At 41.4% G+C, this 20,415-nt stretch overlaps 1 protein-coding gene across 6 annotated transcripts in view; it reads left to right on the forward strand.

The window, feature by feature from the left end:
* Window positions 1-20,415, forward strand: part of TRERF1 (transcriptional regulating factor 1) — a 98,357-nt gene that overhangs the window by 13,597 nt on the left and 64,345 nt on the right. For 5 of the 6 annotated variants that reach the window (XM_088531714.1, XM_088531745.1, XM_088531738.1 and 2 more), the window contains exon 2: window positions 15,130-15,185. The gene's annotated coding sequence lies outside the window, so the exon portion shown is untranslated. Of the gene's footprint in view, window positions 1-15,129; window positions 15,198-20,415 lie in introns of all 6 variants that reach the window. The other variant, XM_088531721.1, reaches the window with a different exon arrangement.

The raw sequence follows: 20,415 nt of genomic DNA on the forward strand, positions 1-20,415 counted from the left end.
TTTTTTTTTTTTTTTTTTCATTTCTGGTTAAGAACTAGTAAAATATAGAGCACATATGGAAATGGCAGACCTTGTTGTTGGGGTTTGGAATTTTTTTTTATTGTCCTTGTTTCTAAAATTAAGCACCCAGGAGTTCGCAGGATCCTGCAGAGAATTCAAATTATATTGTGTAGTTATGTACTCAAGGAATCTTTTTAATCTAGTCATATATTTATAAGGATCAGAATCCATATATATATATATATATATATATATATATGTATGTTGTAGGAAGGAAAGATGAACCAAATGGGATAAAAACATAATATTTCTAAATATCTACTTTTGTAGTGAGTGAAATGTCTAGGTTTTGCTGCCTGCATTCTATTGTGCTTCCGTTTTTTCCCGGTTGTCCTTCTTGTTCTTTCCTATGTAAGAAAATATCTTGTGGAAGAAGCCATTCTGCTTAACCTTAGAAATATGTTGGTAACAGAAAATTGGATCCCATGACTGAAGTATTCTCTCTCTGTGTTAGAAAAATAGGAGTGTCTTTTGTGTGTAGGTGGATTAGAAATCCATCGCAGTTGCATCCATTTACACGAGTAGTGGAATTATTATTCCGACAGTGCAATATGTTTCTGAATGCAGTTGTAGAAGGAGTAGTGATCTTACAGCTTGACCACAAGTGTTTTGGGTGATATTCACACGGGCGCAGTTGGTTACTGAAATTGGGTCAGCAGAACGATTTGCTGATGAGCTGTCTGACACGGGACTGTAGAGGCTCTAGGGCTTGCTAGCCATATTATGTTATGTTAGCTGTTGCTGTATTCACCACTTAAAAACCATGACAAATGTACTGAATGATTTTACATTTTAGTCTTTTTAGCCTAGACCTTAAACTGCTCCAGGACTTGCTCCCTTTTGAGATAATTTTGGTGGCATGTCCCATACCATTCTACAGCAAGTTTATTCCACTCAGACACTAAAGTTTATGCTTTGTAACTAAAAACGATGTACAGCATGTGGCATACTTGTATTTGATATTTCTGTAGTTACTTCTGACAGTAAATCTTTTAATATGTATGTTCTATAAAATATTTACATTTTATGTATATAAAATATATACATATACCTTGCAGGTATGAAAAACAATGTACACAGATATGGATTATTGCAATAGTTTCCCTCTCTTTTTGTGTGTGTTATTGTTGTCCCTCTCACGAATTGTGAACCTGTAATTTTTCATGTGCTGTTCTTTGGCCCTTTCTGCCAGAGAGGCTCAATCTATCATGTTAAAAAAAATCAATAAAAAGTCTAGAGGTTTATTTATAAAGTAGAGTATGGAGACAGGGTGCAAAAAATCCATTAAAATGGCCGTTGAGCAGTAGCTATATCTCTTTGGGACTAAGCTCATGATATTTTAAACTTAAACTATTAAAATTGTTACAAGAGTACTTTTAAAATACCACAAATCGCAGCAAAGCTTTCCAGTTCAAACTTGCCTTTATATAGTGCACTAGAATTCAGCTTTTGTATGTTTTTGGAATGTTTGATGCTGGCCTCAAACTCCATTTTAACATCCATTTTAGAGTTTTGTTATAGTAATCATACAAGTTTTTGCTCAAAAGAAAATGCAGCGATATAACAAGTCAGAATTTATTTTCCTTCAGAAGGGTGAATGTGTGTATGTCTCTGTGCATTTGTAGCTCTGTGTAAATTAATTATTTCTGAGAAGTCTATAAGTTTCTATTGTAATTCATCAGAATTGCTTGGCTTGGCACACAGTACTTTGTTAGAGAAACTTATGGGTTATTTTATTTCATAGCAGTTCTCACCAGTGATATGGTGGTCATCTACTTCATGTTTCCTATTGCAAAGAAATAAATGTGCTCCTATGCCCATAAATGTGATGATGAAGGGTTTATGGGATAGTTTATGAAATTGTATCTGGATTAAACCTCTCAAATATTAGAAGCAGTGTACCTGAAGTATATCCTCCAGCCTGCCAAGACTGATCTTGAAACTACTGAGTTTTAAATAAAAAAGGCTGTACGTGGGTTTGTGTTGTGGCAATGTTTTTTTTTTTTTTTTTCTTGGGGTGGGGAGAATTGTATCTAATGTAAAATACCCATTGTTTAATTCAAACAAAAACAAAGCAACCCCCCCAGCCCCTTCTCCTCAAAACCCTAGCTGAGCAAACATGTCTCTGAGGTATAAGCATGTGCCCTGTCACATGGTGGCATCCCTGCATACAACTGAATTGCCCAATCCATCATTTCTGCATTATTCATTCATCAGTGTTTTCATAGTAATTCCCAGTCTAGTACCTCACTGTTTGTCTGCCTTTGCTTGTGTATGTTTTCTCTTTCTTTTCTGTACTGAGTTGGAGCAAAGTAATGGTTCCAGACAACTCAGAAAAAAATATTAACATGGCTCTTTTGCTGTTAAGTAGCATGGGGATTTTAATCTGTGTAATTACCATGTGGTAGGAAACTGTGGAAAATTCCTGCTGGTGTTTGGGAAGTGGAGACTTTAAAAGGAAGACCATTAAATCTTGAAAAACATGAATATTTTTCTGCCCATTTTTTTTTAAGTGAAGGAAGTTAAAATCTATTCCGTAAGGTGTTTCTCCATTTGAAAAGGAAAGAGTTTAGCTGTGTTGTACAACTTGGAGTATAAATGATAGGAGAACATGAGAGACAGTAACACAACCAAGTATTGGGCTGAGAGCTTCCCAATGCAGTCACTAGGCCAGGGTGCTGCAGGGCTCTGCTATCACCCAGGATAATTTGGGAAGGATGATGTTCCAGAAGGGAAATCACGGTGGTCTTCTCTCCTCTAGGAATCCTGCAGCACACTTTCTCTACCCTCAGGACTCTCTTAGAAGTCCTTCCCCTCTCTACTCTTCCAGCTGATCAGTTGGCAGAGTAGCCATCTGCTAAGCTGTTAACACATTGTGTTTCAGAGCATTAATTTCTGTTTCTCCTCTTTTTCTTGTGTGTGGACACGCGTTTGTTCTAGCAGTGGGATTTCTTGCATGGTTTCCTCACAGTTTCATGGGTTTCTTTCTTTTTTTTTTTTTTTTTCTGTTACTGTTTTACGTGAGCAATACGGAGGTGTGAGGAAGGTGGTCTTTCATAAAACGTTTGCACTGGAGTTGACCTGCTGGGCCCTGTGCAGGACAGCACGCGGTGCGCCGGTGCCGCAGCGCCGCTTCAGGAGCGGGTCCTCTTTTTCCCGTAGCAGCCGCTGCTTTGCTCCACTCCTTTCAGCAGGCAGGCCTCAGTGCCGTGTGGCTGTGGCGCTCCTTTTCTCTCTGTGCCTGCAGTTGTGGTGTCTCTTTCCTGCCTCTTCCTCCCTGGCGCGACATGTGGGACGCATTGAATACGGAGAGTCTGGGCAGCTTGTTGTGCCTACTATGGCCTGAAAAACTGCCATCCCAGGGCTTTGTTCGTGTTGGGAAGCTGGGCAAGCCTGGCAGGGAGCAAAGGAAGTCCAAACGGCCCATGAGGGAAAAGGTGCTGCTTGCCTCCTTGCCTGCAGGACTGGCCGTTTGCAAGTGGTTCTGCCTGGACACGGGTTGCTCGCATGTGGTCGCTGTGGAGAACAGGCTTGCGAGGGGTGCGGGCCCAGCGCTGTGAGGAGCCAGCCCCTGCCTTCTGCACTCGGAAAATCTTGTGGATTAGAGTTGGGCAGCTCTGATTTAGCTCTGGATCAGAGCCAAAAGGAGCACTTCAGGTTCACCTGTCAGGGAGCTAGCAATGGCTTTAGCTTCTGAAATTCCTTCAGGAACAGTGTGGCCTTTTGCTTGCTGCCCACAGGGCTATCCACCATAAACCACGTCACCCTTCACTAGTTACAGTATTGCAAGCAGATGACAAATCTGCGGTATATGGAAGGAAGCTTGTCTGTAGCAACTATGCCTGACAACTGCTGTTTGTGCATCTTGCACTTCATTTATGTTGTTTTGGCCCTGTACTTTGGGAGAGGCAGCAAAAGAGTTGTTATCCTTCCTTAGCCATTGCTGCACTGTCTGGCTACTCAGTCCTTGTCATTTCCTTTCAAAGGATCAACAGATACCCCACAAGCGGGGACAAGATGATGAATGAGGTGTACGGATACTTTCAGTGGTGTTGGTTTCTCTAGCTCAAGCACTGAAGTCCACTGATTTTTTCTCCTCTCCCTTACTTTCAGATTTGATATCAAAATAAGATACCTCAAAGACAGGGACTTTGACTTGATTTCTATTTCACTGCATAGTCTTACTTTCTAGGGTGGAGGCATGGTCTGGCGCCTAGAGAAGTTGACTGTTCCACTAGCAATTTGTCTTACTACAGAGGTTTGGAACATGGTGATTCCCTGGATCTCTTCTGCTTTCTTGGTATGAAAAACAGTGTTTTTTGTTGTTTGTTTGTTTGTTTGTTTTGTGGCTTTTCTGTAGGCGGGTTGTGCGTGCCAAGATGTTCTATTCTGTGTTTTTTTATTTTTTTTTTAGTGGGCCTTGATGCTCTCTGGACCCTCATGAACTACCCAGGTATCACACAGTAGCTGGTGACTGCAAAGGTCCAACCCTGTCATAGTCTGAGCCCTTCTAGATCTGTGTTTTTATTTTTGTGGCACAGACTCTGCAAGACATTTGATAAAGTCACTGTTTAACCAAACTAGTGAAGCTCTGTTTCTGATTTTGGGGAGTTTCCCTCACCAAATCTGCTTGTTTTGCCACTTTTCCCAGTTGTGCATCTGCACCAGCACTGGCTCTCTGCTACATCTAGGGCCAAGTCTGCACAAGCAACACAGGACTCTGTAGCCTATGTATATGTATATGTGTGTGTGTGTGTGTGTATGCATATATATATATATATACATATATATACACACATATATATATGTACCTTTTTTTTTTTTTTCTGAAGAGAGGAAGTGGTAGATGCCGATCTTTCTGTCTCACACATCCTTCCAGGCACATCTTGCTGGTGGCCACCCAAACTGTCCCCTTGAGATGCTATTCCACAGTGACTAATTTCCTGGCTTTTAGTTTGCCAACGTAGTCATCAAAGCCCGCACAGATCAGCTGATGCAAGTTCCATTCTGCTTTGTGTAAGAAAACCTAGAAAGCGAGTTCTGGGAAGAGGTACTGGAGATGTGTTTTGTGATAGAAAGATGAGGAGGGAGGGAGAACATTCCCCTGGAATAGGTGCTCCTCGTCTTTTAAACTTGCTAAGCCTGAGAATCTGATAGTTTGGGATTTCTTCAGTTTTGTTAAGTTTTTTGAGCTGCTTTTGTATGTACAAATGGAAAATTCTGGTATTGCTTCATACGTGTACTCAAGGTCTAGAACACTGTGGCATAACATAAAACCAATTCTTTGGTCTTGAATCGGTCTCAGAAGGGGAGAGAAGTGAATATTCAGGGCTTTAATAATTTAATGGGTGTGTCTTGATTAGAGAATGAAGACTGAGTGCACTGGGAATAGTAGATGCACTCTCTGCCAAGTATGAAGACTAGCCGAGACTGTAATTGTTAAAAATATGTGCTTTTAATTATAATTCCATAAATCCTCTGTGTCTGATTTGCGAGGTGATCCACCTACATAATAAATATTGCCATATCTTTCTGTTGCTTATAATACAAATGTTTGCATTGGTAGCTTTGTGGATGCTATTCTTTCTGGACTATGCATCTTAGATATAACTCTGTTGGTTAAACTTTCTTGAAGAAATACTTCAACTGACAGAAATAGATCCTAACACATGAATTTATCCATTTCTTGGGCATTGTTTTCCCAGTTATAAAATACTCATGTTAAGAAAAATATTAATTCTTCTCAGAAATTAACTACTACTCCAAGAAAGTGTTTCTTTTTTCCTTTATTCTTGTTCCCTTTTGTTTCTTTGTTTTTAGGAAAACTACAGACTGAATAAAAATCCTTATTTGAAATGCTAGTGATTTGGTAATGTAGTATCAGGTATTATGTTTGCTTTAACATGTGCTGCTTGTTTAAAAACAAAAGCCTCATCCACATTTGGTACATGTGCAACTGTAGATGCTGCAAAGCACAAGGCACTGTGCAGGGCAGCAAAAGTAAAAGTTTATTTACTAAAGCAAACTTTTACTTTGTTTTTGTAAGTTTGCAAAAGTAAACCTCAATAGATGCTCTCAATTAAGTGAGGTGACTGAGGAAAGGAACGTGATGAGTGCCTCCCTAAAGTCTTGGCAGTTCATAAGGTGGCAGAAGTCTACTAGAAGCATCTTTTAAGGCTGGTACAACTTCAATATTTGAAGACCTTTGTTAGTGAGATTTGCATTTATTGACAAAACTGTAAATGCAAACAATTCTGCTGCACTTCATGGAGTTAATTCTGATCTCCATCAGGCCCAAGAGCTCTCTGTGGAAGTGAGTAGAGCTTTACTGATTGGAAATGCCAACATGGTTCTTAAAAACAGTGGGGGAAATGAGCTGTGCATTAATCTCAAATAACTGAATTCTTATTAAAAAACAAAACCCCAAACCCTCCTATTCAGACAGATTGTTTCCTAGGAATTCTAAGAGAAATGAGAAATGGTTAAATAAAGGGCTTCCTGTTACCAATCTTATTAGTCTTAGCATTTGACTACGACAAAACAAAACAAAGCCCACTAGCCTCTTAGAAGCCCGAGCAAATCCTTCAGATAGCCTCTGCTTTACTGCAGTTACCCTAATATAAACAAGAGTAAATGAAGTTCAGATTTTCAGACTTCTGGAGCAAAAAAAATCCTTAGGATTTTGGAAACTGAAAAAAAAAGGCGGGCGGGGGAACTGCTGTTTCAGTGTGGGAACTGAAAGAGAAGCAAAAGGATTTGTTCTGAGAAGGGGGTCAGTAAGTTTCTTGAGCCTTTGATAGTTCAAAAGTAGCTTTCTTGCAGTGAACAGATTTAAAAAAGCTTAGCTCTTTAGGAACTGGTCCCTATCATTGAATGTGAGGGAGAAGTTAGTAAGTCAGTAACTTAAACCACCATTTTGTTAAAGCCCTATGCCAGTGTAAAATATTTTAACTGTTTAAAAGGGGTGGAAGAAGCAGTTAATATTTTTTTTCTTCTTTTTTGCTAAAAACTGCCTTGCAGAGATATGACAGGAGGCTGTGCAATGGTTGCAATATTTACTATCTTGACTTGAGGCTGTATCGAGATTCCACTGCAGGGAGTGCAACCATGTGATAAGCTACCTAGTCAAATATTTCTTAATTGCAGCATACTGGATTTAGAAGCTTTCTGAGGCATTCTCTTGGTGAGATACTTTGTAGGATCATTATCCATAACCATGCATTATTTTCTTAATATACTATCAGTGATCCATGCCTGAATAAAGAAAAAAAAAAATTACATGCATACCCCTAGAGGCATAGCAAAATAAAAAAGGTACCTTTCATTTTAACTATTGGCAGTATAGGTTTTATGAAGTCTCACCCAGGCCGTTCAACAGCAATTCAAACAAACACGTCCAAACTTCCTCCAATTATCCCAACACCTACATGCCGTAATGCTAGTAAAGTATTTCTTTGAGAAAAGTAGAGAGGCAGCAGGAAGTGAGGATGTAAATGGCATATACTTCTGAGGAACAAAAAGAAAATGACATGACTGTTTTTTTCTGACTTCAAGCAATCTTAAAATTATGTAGCAGCTTTTGCTATATGAATTTCATGAAGGAAAAAATGTATTATGTCCCACAGGATTGATGTGGTCATATTTCTAACTTTTTACAGTGATGCTTTATACAGACACATTATAATAACTACTTTGAAATTATTTCTGTTGTATTAAAGACCTGAATAGCTAGCAAGGACTGGAAATTATACATTTTAATAACATCAAGTACTGGCAGTATTTCTTTTTTTCCCTGACCATTTAAGTATCTTCTGTTTTCTTTTATTTATTTTCATGTGAACTTTGTGTGTGTATTATTCCCTAAAATCTTAGTTGTAATTTAGCATTTTTTGTAGCAATCTATTTCAGCAAAAGTGCTGTGATTATTTTTATCATTTAGAAGTAAGCAAAATAAATGTTCTAAGTGTCCTGAGTCTGGAATCCCATTATTTTTCTTTTCAAGAGGATCTGCTTCTTTCTGAAAAAAATGATGCTCAGTGAATATCATGGGATAATACAGAGCCTTTGTAAGATGTGTACTGACCTATCTAAGAAACCCAGGAGAGATAATTACAACCTTTCTTTCTCTACATGCAAATGCTCTTTACAAACATTTTTTTTCCATACAAAGAATCTGAACCAGTTACATTTTGGAAACTATAGGCAAATGGAAAATGGGCTGTAAAATAGAAGCCTATTTCAGGAGATTTTTGAAGAGTTCCAGATATAAGACAAATATATAATTTATATTATATGTATATCATATTAAATCATTAGGCATCTTTACTAGTGTGTAAGGAAGATTTATGCTGTAATGAAATACTGCTGTAACCTAATTTAAAACTTGACAAATCTGGTTTTATAGGGCCGAATTATAAGGGATACCTCATTATTAGAGGGGAAAGCTTTTATTGTTATTTTTGGCATCCTGTTCTCCTCTGTGCTTGGGCCGTGCTGTGCGGGAGCTGCTTTGGGCAAGAAATCTCAGCTGATCCTTTTTCAAGGGGACTGTGCAGGATGGAGTCATAATGAAGGATCACATCCTGGCAGGCCTTCCTTACCACATGTGGTCACTGATTTCGAGTTAAATGCTTACAGTCCCCGTTGCTCTGCTGGACAAGAAATGTACATCTTTGAAAAGGCACCAAATTTGACTTTATGCTCAGATATATCTTAATAATGCTCTATATTATCATCAGTAGCACACAGAATTTTGCTACACAAAATGAGATGTGTGTTGTCTAAAAACAATCCTTCCTTCTGAAAACAGATCTCTTGATTGCCTCTCATTTTAAACCTCTCATCCTAAAATATTCTAAGTATGACCTCACTGGGACTTGCAGCACACAGTAGGGAACATTACAAGAAAATGTTATTTACTAAATTTAGGAAGCCAACACAGAATTTTGGTAGCAAATACCTCTTTGAACATCTTTTAAGACAGTCTGCATTACTGCTGTGCTGCTGTTTACAGGTATTATCGCAACTGAGAAGCAAAACTGAAAACAGAAGTTGTGCACTTAGCTGAAGTAAATAGCAAATTTTAGCTGGAAGTAATATTCCTTTATAGAGAAATGAGTTTCTTGTGTGCAGGTTGTTGTTTCCCCTGCTGCCCTGGCAAAGAAAGTGGTTGACTTCAAGCAAATTGCACCTCCTTGAAACTACAACCATATATGCACACATAAGAGAGCATGTGACAAAGGAAAACAAGATGTGCAGTTCAAACTCAGCCAGTAAATCTTTTCTGAAGCCTTTTCTCCCCCTTCCTAGGAGAGGAAAGTTTGGAGCTGTGATGCTGTCCGTGTTCCCTGTGACTCCTCGGCACTCCTCCCTGTGGTTGCTTATCGAGTGGGAGGAGGGAAGCGCTGCCACATCATTTATGTGATCAGCTCTTAAGCAGTGAATTGAATGTTTACATTAAAAGGAATATTCCGAATAACTTGCTCGTAAGCAAAGGTTTAGAAGTCCGAATATAAGCAAAAACACTCGGTTTGGTGTGCAGTGAATGTGTGCGATGTTAGTTATGTGATTAGCTTTAGCTATAAACCATTTGCTGAATTTTAGTGACCCTGATGTTTAGTCTTTGCCCCCCTCCCCCCCCCGTTTAGACATCAGTAGCCAAGTGTTTTGCCTCTGTATTTAGCCTTAGATTGCTCTTTTTTTTCCTGATGTAGTCACCAGATCAAATTATTTATAAAATGAGGACATCCTTTTGGATTTCATATGTAAACAGTCTTAAATATGAGCACAGGCAAAGAAATTCTTGTCTGTTTATCGATGGTTGAAGCACAGATATTAACAAATAGTGCATCTTCCTCTCAAATAATTAATGTGCTTTCTCCTCAGACTTTAATCTTAAAGTTTTCTCTTCAAGGCTCAGGCTTCTTCTCCAGATGCCTTGCAGCAGTATTTCCCCCTTGGCCTTGATCAAGCTCTTAGTTGCAGCCTCTGTCAATAGGTTGTTTGCTGTGAGCCAGGGCATGGGGTGAATTCTTCCTGCATGGCTCCTGCCAGGCTGGTAGTTGCTCAGTCAAAACCGTGGCCATGTTGCTGTCACTGGCGTTTGAGGACAGGGTCTGTTCTCCTTCCCTTAGGGTGATAGGATGGCTCTGGGTCTCAGTTTTGGAACTACTGGTAAAAGCCAGGAGCCTGCTGCCAGCCTAGCTGGGGCCTCTCAAACCTGGGAGCTGTTTTGGTGTTACGCCTGCGGAGCCCTGCTTGCCTCAGGCACCCACCGAGTGCCCTCCTGCCCTCGGGAGGGAGCTGCTCACGGGCCCCAGGCCGCTGCGCCGTGGGCGCTCGTGTTGCTCCTTCTGCCGCATCTCCGTGGACGGGAAGCGCTGCCGGCCTGCGCGGTACCCGGCAGCAAGGCTGCGTGCGGGAGGACAGGCTGTGGGATACTGTGGCACGGGGGCTGGGAAACGTGCACCTTAGGAAGGTCTTAAAGGCACTGGCTGCTGCCCGGGCAGCTTCACCTCTGTGGTAGTGTCCGTTCAGGCTTTTCCTTTATAACCAGACTCCAAACAACCTTTTGGCCAATGCCAGCAAGGTTTGCAAATCAAAACTAAATCTGAGCACAGCACTACGCTCGAGTGAGCCGTGCTGATGTACAGCGAGCGTCTGTTTCCTGCCCCGTGCTTTCGTTTGGTGCGTGTACAGCACTGCCTGCTGAAGGGCACTTTTTAGGAAGGAATTAGTTAAAAAAAAATATCTGGTAGCCCCTGTCCGAGCTCACTGTTTTGGGCTGATAATTGAGAGAGAGTAAAACCTACTAGGGTTTTGAACTTAGCTGCTTGGAGTCATGCAGATTACGGGAAAGAGTCTGTTGTTTTTGAGTTAAAATCTAGACTAGATTTTGTGTCCTTTCTGGATGTCACATGAATTTCTGTAATCAGGCAACAAATTTCATCTGTCAATAATAATCATAATAATATATAATAAAATATGCCTTTTCTTTCATAGAGGAAGTCATAAAGTGCAAGTAGCGCTTGCAATGTGTAAGCTGAATGTGTTATGTAGCAAATAGGTTAAAACATATTTAAACAGTTACAATCCAGAATAGTCCAGCTCAGCTGCTTGCTTAAAAGCAGCCCTTAAAGATGCTGTGGTCTGGTCTTCCCCCAGGAAATCAGCGACTGCCTTGCACTTTCCTCACAGCAAGGGAACTGCAATAGAAGGGAACTCACCACCAGCTCTGAATCTGCTTTATTTTCCACACACTTTGGCCTCCACACATTGTATGGCCTCCCTTTTCTCTGCGTGGGAGAGCACAAACTGCTGCTGGAGGCAAGGAGGAGACATTAACATTCATCCGTTCTTTTCTCACTCTCCCTCCCGTGGGCACGGGGGAATTATGAATGTGCCGCTCCTTCAGGGAGCCTTTCTCCTCGTGGCCCTGATGAGCAGACCACAGAGGAACTGATAAGGCCGTGAGCGCTGCTGGTTAGAGGCACGCGGGAAAGCCGAGCATGGGCTCCTCGGAAGAAATCCGAGTGGAAGATGGAAGGACTGACACAAGTCTGCTGTGGTTGGAGGAGGACTTCTCTTGGGTCCCTGCAAGAGTGGGAGCACTAGCTGGCCTATCCCCTTCTCCAGAGTCTGTGCATGTGGAGGGCTTAATGCAAAGTTTGTCTCTTCACCAGTCTCTGATGAAAAGTGGTATAAGATTATTTTGTGTGAGCTCCGATTTAAGCAGAGGTATTTGCTTCTTTGGTTCCAACTTTGATTTACTGCTGCATATATACGCAGAAATACTGATGACAATGCATTTCAGAAACAGAATATATTTATTTAGCTATTCGTTTTTAAGTCTTTACTGGCATAGAAACTAAAGCTCACTGTCGCAATTGATAAGACTTGATTACAAGACCAAGAGATTTTAGTTTCGTTTTGTGGGGCTGCCGGGGCCGGGAAAGGTCTCTCAAATACATAGTGTTCCACGTCATGTTTCTGCAGGGGGGGCAGGCTTTCAGCCTGCATTGCCCCTCAAAATCCTTTTACTTCAACAGGAGGCAGATACTAAGGTGCGTGCACCCTGTAAAGGGGGATGTATCTGCAAACGGCTGCTTCTTCCTGCACAAGCTCACTGATACCCAAATTGCCCGACAGAAGCAGTGATAGCTCACTGTGCCCAGGCTCTCCTGGTGCTGTCAAAATCATCACATTTATCTCAATTATCAGCCACACATTTGTTCTTTCCCCCCCTTTCTCAAGTCCTGATCGGAAGCAGTTAATAGTTCGCATTTCCTTATCCAGGAATCTGGGAGACTTGTCTCCTGACTCAGGAGCTCTCAGTCCTGCTGTGGTCAGTGGGCCCTGCATTGGGAATAAGAGAGGCCTCCTGTCTGTGTCAGCTAAGGTGGGCAAACACCATGAGGGCCGGGATGCTCTGGATAAGCTGCTGCATTCCCAGGTGGACCATGGTTGTGAGAACCACAGAATTTGGCAAGTCTGGTGTGCATGCAAGTAGCATCTTGTCTGAGGTGGCCCACAAAAGCTGTAGCTTTGGAGGGATGTGGCAAGGCTTTACCCAGAGGATAGCGTGTGTATTCCTGACAGTGGCAGGGAATTTTTACGGAGTTCCTTGTTAAGTTTGGAAGAATGTTGCTAATAAGAGTCAAATGTGGCGAGGTCAGTACGAGAGGAAGAAAACCTCCACTCGGACAAAAGCAGGGGAAGGGAAACATTACCACGCATGGGACTTATTCGGAACAGGCCTTGCAGTAGTTTCTCTAGCTGTTCCACAGTGTATTATGTCGGTTGAACTTTTCATCTCAGTCACCACACTATTTAGGAACCTTGAAGATATAAGTGCCTCAGTGAAACAGGCATGGAGTAGCTAGGAGCTGCTGCATTGCCAACAGGCAAAAAGATAGTCTGAGCCTTCTTTGCTTGTAGCCTGGTCATTGGGCTGTTTTGGAAACTGTTTCGGTTGTGGTTTGCTGTAAGTTGGCTATTAAAATAGGTCCACTCTTGTGGCAAGAGCTAGCGTGAGCCCTTAGCCTGATACAGGAAATGAGCGGACTTGTTTTTCTGTCATTCTCCTCCTCCTGGATCCCACCCAGCAAATATCCACTCACTTTTGATTTATTTATGAATGTGCCTTTTTGAAGCTAATCTGTCTTTCTGTTGTACTTCTCTGCCTTCTTTTCCCTTCCTCCTCCTGCCCCTCGCTATAGACATCAAGTGCTAATTTCTGCTTTCCCAGAGCTCTATGAATGTGAACGCTAGTAGGGCAACAGAGAGTTAAAAAAAAATTCATTAATTAAAAATATTTACATTGGAAGCTGCAAAACATTTACTCTTTGAGTAAAACAAACTTCCCCATTGTTCTTGTCCGATTGCTGCAGTTTCTCTGAAAACAGCCCAGGAAGAGGTTGTGCTCTGAGGAATTTTACTGGGCTGGCAGGGGAATAGGCGTGTGGGAGAGCTCGACTGCTGCCTTGGGCAGGGCTTCCATTCAGTGGCTCTGTCTCTCAAATCTTTCTGTCACGTGGTCGGAAGATCTCGTCTTCATATGGAAAAGCAGAATGGTGTAACATTGCGACGGTCTTTCTGGTAACGCCAAAAAAAGAAATGATCCATGGGTTTACAAGTGAAGGCGTTCCTGAATGAAACAAACTGCAACTAAAAAGAGGAAATAACAAGAGTGAGTAAATTGTGTCAGTGGAAGATGAGGAAATGGTATTTGCTATATGAAACTTTTTGTTTTAGCACTTAAAATGCACACTAACGTACACTGCAAAGCATTCTACAAAATGCTTTTAAGAAGCCAGCTCTCTCGGCAGCTCTTCTGGATAGGTAAATGTGCCCTAGTGTTCCCATTTTGGTGGGAAGACTGCAGCGTGGCTTGGTGAAGGATCTAACCTCCTCCTAACCTAATTGCCGAGCACCCGCAATTCCCATTAGGGTCCACTGGAACCGCGGATGCTCTGTGCCTGAGCAGAAATGAAGCAAGACTAAAAATCAGAGACCCACGTCTGACCCTCTGTAGTCTGTGCACAGGAACACTCTTTGTAGTGTCACTACAAGAAAAATAAGTAAACATGAAAATAATCTGCTTTAAATCTTTTCATTCCTGCCATATCTTCCACAGATAACTGGGTTGAAAAATGAAGATTAAAAAAATATATAGTGTGGTCTCAGTGTCCTATTTCAGTTAAGAAGTTCTGGTCTGACAGTGGCTTCTGGGTCTTTTGGGTAGAATGCTGAACTCCTTGAGATAAAAGGCTGTGTGGAGATAGCAGATCTTTTACTTAGTATCATAGAAAAAAAAGTGTTCTTTCAAGCCCAAGTTTATCATGACTTCGTATTTTTTTTTGTTAACGGTTTCAGAGTTGCAGTTTTGTTAGTCAGATGCTTAGCACGTTTTCCTGTCATTCTGTATACGCTAAACTGTTACTGCTACAACAAAAGCCTTTGTTCCATTCAAAGTTTGGTTTGCTAAGGTCCTGAAAAATTAAATGTGCTTGATCAGGGTAGGCATAATTTAAACTTGTGCATGAGAGCCTCGTGTCATCCATTTCTAGCATGCTTTAACCATATTTAACAAAGACTGTTTGGTGACAGTTTCTTGGCCTAGGGATGAAAGGTGCTGTATTTCCAGGTTTGATATGCTGACAGAAAATCGTCTCCACAATGTATAGCACTGCTATGATTACTTATAGCTATTACCATTGGTCTCATCTTACAACCATTCCCATTATATAATTTGATGTTCATTCAATTTAATGAGGGGATGCTGCAGACTTATTTATGACTCAGGTCAACCTGTACAGTTTGGCCAAAGTGCAACTTTGGCCATGTTATCCATTGCAAAAGAGGAAGAGATTTTTTTAATTCATTTATAAAACATATTGCAGCCTCTTGTATCCCAGTTTCCCAGATGACTGCAGACAAGAGGATGACTTGTCTAGGGTATAGATTGTAATGAATTGGGAGTAGAAATTTAACTTTTTTCTTGAAGTTGTAATTAACTTTTTTGTTGTAAGCTTATCAGGCAATATTAATGTAGTTTTCTTTTTATTGCAGATGGAATTTTATGACTTGTTGGATTCTGAATAGAGTGAGGAAATGCATCTGATAAGGTAAGAGAGATGGTAAGATAAAAATGTTCTTGCACAAAATACAGTCTTGTTTGGTTTCTTCTGAATGAAAGCACCTATTTCTTTGCCTGCCTGATGGAACCCTGTGAAGAACTGAGATATTTATTTGTATGTTACATCTGTCTCTGATCCTCAGAATGAACAGTTGGGTATTGGCTCTACTCTGCATAGCTTCTGTCCCAATCCTCTCTGCCGATGAATTACAATGCACAAAGTCTAGGGGACAAAAACATCTTGCAGATCTTTCAAGCCACTATTTTAACCAGATGGGTAGACTTATCCTAGCATCACAAGGGTTTGTTAAAGTAACAGATGAGTTAAAAGATTTTTGGGAGGCGGGGGGGGGGTGGGAGGGACGGATTTTTTTTTTTTCCCCGAGACATTTGAAAAGGGAAAAGGTCTTTGAGATCCTTTAGTTTCTGTGCTTTCAAACCCGTTTTTCTTGTTTCAGTTTTCTCAGGTTTGAATTTGAAACCTGTATTTACTGTCATAAATGTGCTCAAGGAGGTCTAATCTTTGCTGATTTTTTAATAGCAATGTTTTTAAAAGGCAGTGTTCTGATAACTGCTTCATTTCTCTTTCAGTGTCTGATTCAGGCACTTCCATGGGCTGAAAGCAGATTGGAGTAGCCTTATTGAAATGGCAAACAGTTAGAAGCAGTGTAGTATGATGTAGATATTAAGAAGACTGTCACTGTAGAGCGAGTCTGTCACTCTCCAACTCTATCATTTATTTCATTTTGTGCCTTGTCCACCTCAACACTGGCATGTACAGGACTCAGAACTTCCTATTGTTCTCTTGTGTTGTGGGCTGGTATATGTGGTAAGAATATACATTGTGTCATTGTATGCAAATGCATTAGGTCATTGTATGAGGATCGGGAATGAAAGCCACTTTTCCTTGGATCCAGTCTTGCAGACAGTTTGGAGATTGTTTTTCATTTCAGGTTAGTTTGCTTAATAGGGTTGCCCTTTGAAGGGTGGCTATCCAAGCAAGAACTGGAAACTTAAATGCCACTCAGTACTGCGTTGATTATACAAGAGCTAAACACCTGCTTGCTGCTTAATTTTTCACAAGTGATAGGCGTTCTCCCATTTATCCATTCAAACTTCCCTCTCGCTTTTGTTGAATTCTGTTATGAATATTTTATTTAATGCTTTACCCACTATCCAAACATGGCCTTGTATGTATATGACTTTTAAAATAAAGCTCTTCAGGTGAGAGGTCTTGTAATCTAAAGTGCTATTATATAAAGCATCTCACATGCATACCTCGCTCATTATGTAAACGACCTTGTTCACTTGCACGTGTTCGAACCGGTCCCCATATGTTCTGGGCGCTCTTAATGGAAATTACTTTTGGGAGCCCTGTGCACGTGCCCAGGCTGTGCTGAGGTGCTTCAGCTACGGCTCGTCACGCGCTGGTGCGCTTCCTCGCGCGCTGCCTCGGGGCTGCGAAGGAGCCGCCGCGGTGCTGCTGCTGTTGGACGTTGTTGGTGTGTTATGTGCTGTCACCTAACATCAGCATGGGATGCGGGCTGAGCTGAAATTGCTTGTGCTCGGACTAGATTGGTATCGTGGGTTCTGTCAATTGAAAAGAATGTGTTAATGTGATATAAACACAACTTCTTGGCATGCTCATGGAGCAGCACCTTAGTGTTTGTTGAGCTGCTGATACTTTTCCGAAGACGTTAGTCCTCATAATTATTTGATTTGCCTGACCAAGTAGTTTCATTTTGTTCAGGTATTGTTGTGCTTTGCTGTGAAGCGCGTATTCATAAACCTGTGTGCTTTAACATGGACAGTTTTTTTGTAGTTCAGCAGCTAGTTCCTATTTTACAGCCTTTGACAGGGTGAGCTCATTCTCTCCTTATCTCATAAAACAACCACCTAGGGAGCTCTGCATCTTGAGCAAATTCTGTGCTTAAGGACTCAACACCTCTCTAGCTATGGCGTTGAGATTTTTGCCAGCCCAAGGCACGTACAGATCATGAATCAAATCCCTAGAAATCACAGGACTGGATATAAAAGGAGATTTGAAGACGAAGAAGTGGGTGGGTTTTTTTGTTTGTTTCTTTTTGTTTTTTCACACTGGCTCTTGCCTTTCGCCTTTAGAAGAAGAGATTCTGTCCTTGTTTTGTGTGAGATCATTTCAGGGTTGAAGTTAATCCTGAGCTATGAATATATATTTCATATGTTCTGTTTTTTTCAGCGTTCAGAGGGGATTCTGTTTTCTCTTTCTGTCGTGGCGTGGTGGGGAGAAGTGCCCTCGTCTCGCTCACTCTCCCCTTGTGGAGCAGGAGAAGCTGATGTCCAGTTTATGGTCTTCCCAAGGCCGCAAACTGTTGAGTGTCTCTATGTCCACCTACCCCTTGCTACCTCGGCAGTACTCTCCCCTTTCCCCGCAACCTTCTTCTCCATTTTTGCATTCCCCCTCTTCTTTCACACTTGGATTCTCATCCTTCTGGGCTCAGTCTGGAGCCTGCCCCAATCTTGCCCAGAAGCCTTGGATTGTGTTTGGACCTCATGCTCCAAGTATTCCCCTGGTTGTCTACAGTTGTGGTTGTTTCTTGACCCATTCCCATGGCTTCTTTCTGTGGAATTGGACTTCTGAAACATCTGAATGTTTATTGGTGCCATTGTGGTAAAAGGGATTCTAGCTTTTAGTCTCATTTAAAGCAATGAAAGATGATCCTGTCTTTGCAGGGAATAATCTTGCTTTAATCCAACAAAGATTAGTCATGGTGACCGTCTTGTAGTGGCCAGCTTTGGGCTAAAATCCTGTTGTTCATGTGACAGCTTTGAACTTTAAAAAAAAAAAAAAAAAAAAAAAAAGCTGTTTTACTATGCCCAAAGACTAATGATGAAATTGCGAGACTTGGCAAGTTTGCACTGATCTCTCACCCAGCACTTACTTTTCCTTACCCTGTATTTACCTGGGCCTTTGTCCTATTTTCCTTTAAGAAAGTGGGGCCCTTACGAACTACAAGTCAAGTTTCACATAGGATGTGTCTGATAAGTTGGCTCATAAATACAAAATCATTCTGTAAGATCTGATCTTTTTTCAGAGATACATTTATGCGATGAAAATTATTTGATCACTGAAATGTCATTATGTCCTTTTGGAAGGAAAAGACAAGAAAGTAACTGTTTTCAGGCCTATTTTGTACCCCTTGTTTCCTTAGACCTCATGATTTGCAGCTCCAAGGTCACCTGTCTTAACAGGTCCAATTAGATTGCCAATTAATATCAATTATTGGAAAAGCAGTACATTGATGTATATTCTATTATTAATGACCAGGGCATGCTATGTTAATGCATTTTATAATAGCAATCTGCTTTGCAAACATTTCCTGGTTGTTCTTTTTCAATGAGTCTTGGCAGTGAAAATACCATTTTAATACCTTCTGAGCTACAGAAACTCGTTGAAGGTTTTTTCTTTTCTTTCTTTTTTTTTTTTAACTGGTAATAACACTACTGATTTCAATGAGACCAACTTGAGGCTTAGTCAAAGAATGACTTCTGTCTAAACTGGTGCGTTGTGGCTTCTTGTTATTTTAATACAAACAAGTGCACAGTTCTTCTGTCACCATTGTATTAGTTTTAATAATTTTCTTCAGCAATGCATATCTATATTCTTGCTTCCACAGAAGCCATCTTAGAAAGGCCTTCAAAGTAAGAATTCTTATTTCAGTTAAGAACTAGCAAGTAATTTCAGGGTTTTTTTCTGGTAGTTTGTCAGAGTAGGGGGAAAGTAAAGTACCTGGAAAACATTAGGAAAGAAAAAGGGAGTCATGGGAATCATTCATGGATATGGAGAAGCCTTCAGATAGCAAAGCTTGCAGAAGGTGTAGCTGGTTGAAGAGAAGGTCTGCCTAAGAGTAGATATTAAAGTGAATGCTTTCTTTTCTTATTTTTTTCCCTTTCCTCCAGAAAATGGAGCACATTCTGATGTTGCAAGTCATAAATGCCTAACATTTCTGAAAGAATAAATTACCTCACTGCCTAAATGTGTAGATAACTGTCAGCCTCAGAGGATCAAGTGAGTAAGAAGGAATGTTTGAAGAACTCCAAGTTAACATTAGGCAGATCATAGGAAGTAGGGGAATAGATTGAACTAATATAACAAAGATCTAGATGTGAGTTTATAATTAAAGCTAATCAAGATATGAAAACAGAATTTCTTTGGTTCTGCTTTTAATGTAAAAGTGGAATACTCACTTCCCTGTTGCCATCTTTGTTGCACTAGGTTTCCCAAGCTTGATGTTATAAGAATTGTGCTTTTTTTCTATAAAAGTCACGATGGAAAATTAACCTGGGTAATACTTGTCAAACTGTTTTTACAGAAAGGCCAACTTTCTCTGTGGGTTGTCCAGTCTGGCTACACTGTGAACTGCTTGGTTGTGTAAGATATATGCAGCTCGTTTGCGCTCTTGGCCAAGGACTTAGAGAAACCGAAATCAGCATTGTACAACACGCAGTTAGCGCGTGGGGCTGGAACAGAGAAAGTCGCTCTTACAGAGTGAACTGATGTGCAGTTCCCCTCTGAGTACCTAGAACACAAACAAGGAAGGGTGTAGTTTAGCATCGCAGTCTCCAGGATCACGTCACCCAACTCTCACCCCACCCCAGTACCAGCTCTGCTGCCCCTCTGGCCTCGCCTGCAGCCTGTGACCCCCACACAACTCCTAGCTTTCCCTTTTCCTCGGAGATAGATATCTGGACTGAGCTCCCTGGGCTCCCCGGGCTGGCAGACACAGGGGAAGCCCATGGGGAGCCCTGTGGGTGCATCCACAGGACGGCGTGGGTCTCAGCCTGCAGTGTCCCCAGGCCTGACCAGCCGTTTGCACCTGCCGCTCCAGCAGCACGCGCGGTGACTCTGTAATTCAAGTGTTCGAAGTAGGAGTTGTATAAATACATTTATCTTTTCCATCTGATGTTGCTGCTGTGACTGGAGGTGCAGAAGAAGCTGTGGGTCGTTTTGCAGAGCTGGGAGGAATCAGAGGGTGGTCTCAGGCAGCGAGGCTGTCCGTGAGAAGCAGGTGACCGTCCTACCTGGCCCACGTGTGGTGGGGATCACCTCTGCGGCTGTAAAGAGGCAGAGAATTTCAGTGGATTGAAAATGAAGTTGGAAGCCAGGAACTTGTGACTTCTAACTGCAGCTCTGCTAATGACTAGCCTGTGGTTTTGGGCAACTCCCTTAGTCCTCTTTG

The sequence above is a fragment of the Tinamus guttatus genome, unplaced genomic scaffold (assembly GCF_059628265.1).
Source record: "Tinamus guttatus ecotype Peru unplaced genomic scaffold, ASM5962826v1 Tinamus_guttatus_pri_ptg000033l, whole genome shotgun sequence".
NCBI classification, from domain to species: Eukaryota; Metazoa; Chordata; class Aves; order Tinamiformes; family Tinamidae; genus Tinamus; species Tinamus guttatus.